This window comes from Triticum dicoccoides, chromosome 6B, assembly GCF_002162155.2.
Source record: "Triticum dicoccoides isolate Atlit2015 ecotype Zavitan chromosome 6B, WEW_v2.0, whole genome shotgun sequence".
Taxonomy (NCBI): domain Eukaryota; kingdom Viridiplantae; phylum Streptophyta; class Magnoliopsida; order Poales; family Poaceae; genus Triticum; species Triticum dicoccoides.
The window spans coordinates 627395-630301 of NC_041391.1; positions in this window are offsets into that span (position 1 = coordinate 627395).

Below are 2907 nucleotides of genomic sequence, written 5' to 3' on the forward strand. Positions count from 1 at the left end.
CTGATTTTTATTCAATTAACACTAATCATATTCAGTTAACAGGAGCAAAGCAGTTCTTCCTGACGAACAGGAGCAGAGCAGCAACTCCCGTACACTGATCATATTCAGCACAGGGAGCAGAGGAGCAACTCCTTACGGTACCTTCTTCCTCTTGACGAGCGGGAGCTCTGGAGGCAGCACGGGCAGACGAGCAGCAGCAACACCGGCGGTAGGGGAGAAGCAGCCGCACGGGCACGCGGGCAGGGGAGTAGCAGTCGCACGGGCTCGCGCGGAAGATTGAGGAGGGCGCGCGGGCAGGGGAGAAGGAGGACGCGCGCGAGCTCCTGGTCAACCGGATCGTGGAGGCAATTTCCGGCGACGCCCATAGGGATCGCGGCCGGGATGAATTGCGGCGGCGCACGCGCGGGAGCTCGAGGAGGATGCACTGGAGCTTGAGGAGGATGCGCTGGAGCTTGAGGAGGATGCGTGGGAGCTCGAGGTGGACGCCCGCGAGCTCGAGGAGGACGTGGCCGGAGGTCCCGACGATGCCCGCAGGTAATCGAGGCGGGAGGGGATCGCGGCGACGCAGGTCTGAGCGGGGGAGGCGGCAGAGCAGGTACTTGGCGACGGAGGCGGCGAAGCAGGTAGGTGGCGACGGCGGCGGAGCACTTCTTGATGGGCGGCGAGTCGCGCAGCTGGGCGGCGCCGGCCCCTATCGACGCCGGAGGAAGAAGACGGGGCGGAGGGGCTTGTTTCAGACGATTTTAAAACTACAAGGGCTTTTTTGCAAAATCACCAATGAACTGCGCCCCTGACATGTTTTTCGGGACGGAGGGAGTAACTGTTTGCATGAACTTAGTTGGGCATGTCCTCGCGGTGCGTATGGTCGACTTGGCAGGCGCACAGTCGGTGCTGCGTCATGTAGCCGGGTGGCACGGCAGCTCGTGGGCTGCACGCTTGCATGTAGAGATTAGCTAGTTAGGCCGTTTAGTTAGTTAGCTCGAATAGTGCGTCCATGCGTGGTAGATAGCTAGGTATGTGTCGGGTATAAAAACCCCTCGTGAACAACAAGTTTTGATACATATATTAGATCATTAATGGTGCGTGTTGCCGCGCCCATCTATTTGTCCAAGAAAATGATTGGAATTTTCACAAGTATAAGGCCACATGAAACATATTGTACTTGCACAAACATTACCTTATACTCCCTCCGTTCAAAAAAATGATAAGAATTTTCACGAATATAAGGCCAAATGAATGTATCTAGATGTATTTTAGTTGTAAATACTGTTGGAGTAAAATGTACGACTCTCTCCCTCAGATCGGTCTTTTGGTTGCATTGACTAGAGCATGCACTTCTACATGGTATCAGAGCCAAGAGGTCTTGAGTTCAAGACCTGGCTGGCGCAATTAAATTGCAGCCCACTTTCGGTCCACGTTTAGGCCTGAGGGAGCCACACGTGAGGGGGAGTGTTGACGTATAATGTGCTGCCTAGTCTCTTCCATCAGATCGGTCTTTTGGTTGCATTGGCTAGAGCATGCACTTCTACATGGTATCAGAGCTAAACCTACCAAGCCCGAATCAAGAGCGGCAATACCGAAACAGCACAAATTCCAACATCGCCTAAGCCAGAACCTGGGGACACCACGAGCGGGCAAGATAGCGCCTTCAAGAAGGAAGTCGTCGCCGAGACGTCGTCGCCATCCGATCTGGAAGAACCAGACCTAGGGTTTCCCCTGAGCTCGAAGAGGGGCACAATTGAGGGCCTTGACAGCGCCTCCAAGGAGGGAACGACATCCGCAGACGCCGCCGCTACCAGCACCGGTATTCCGAGCAAGGATTTCTCCCAGCCCTCAGACTGAGCAAACCCATAGCCGCCGTATCTGGAGTCGGGGATGAGGAAGCCGACGCTGGTCGGAGCCACCATGTCGGAAGGGGATTGGCGGGGTTGCACCTGCCGGCGGAGGGTGGCACCGCCTCCGGACACACGAGCGTAGGATCTAGCAAAAGGAGCATAAACTGGTTAGGTGCATAAACTTACAACCAAAAGGTTCAGGGTTCAAAACCCAATGAACGCTATAAATAATTGTGGCCTGCCCCCGCTTCCGCTGCCCACGTCATATAGCTCCAAAGGAGCATAGACGTGAGGGGGAGTGTTGGAGTAAAATGTCCGACCCTCTCCCTCAGATCGGTCTGATGGGTGAACTGGTTAGGTGCATAAACTTACAACCAAAAGGTTCAGGGTTCAAAACCCAGTAAACGCAATAAATAATTGCGGCCTGCCCCCGCTTCCGCTGCCCACGTCATATAGCTCCAAAGGAGCATAGACGTGAGGGGGAGTGTTGGAGTAAAATGTCTGACCCTCTCCCTCAGATCGGTCTTTTGGTTGCATTGGCTAGAGCATGCACTTTTACAGATACATCCTTTTTTGTGACAAGTAATTCTGAACGGAGGGAGTATTAGTCAGTAATAAAGGAAATCTCATACAACAATAGCAAAGTTCCGAAATAAAATTTTGGCCTGATATGACAACATGCACAACAATGTACTCTATCCATTAAGAAATATAAGAGTGTTTAGGTCTTATATTTCTTTACGGATAGAGTATTGATTAAATAGAGCACAACGCTGCCCTTAGTAAATAGAGCTAGATAACCACAAAAAAAAATTATAATGTTCTCTTGAATGTAAAGTTGAAATGAGTACACGGGTTGGGGAAATGAGGCATGAAACTTTCAAGTTGCTGCTCTCTAACGATTTCACGAGTAAACATATTTCAGTAACTATCAGATCAATTTCAACATTGTCCATGACTCAATGCATCAGATAAGAAATTTCAAGGGGCTGAATCAGAAAGGCTAGTGGATATTTGTACTACCACTGCACAACAAGATATCTATTTCTTATAAAAGAATCCTTAATTTCCT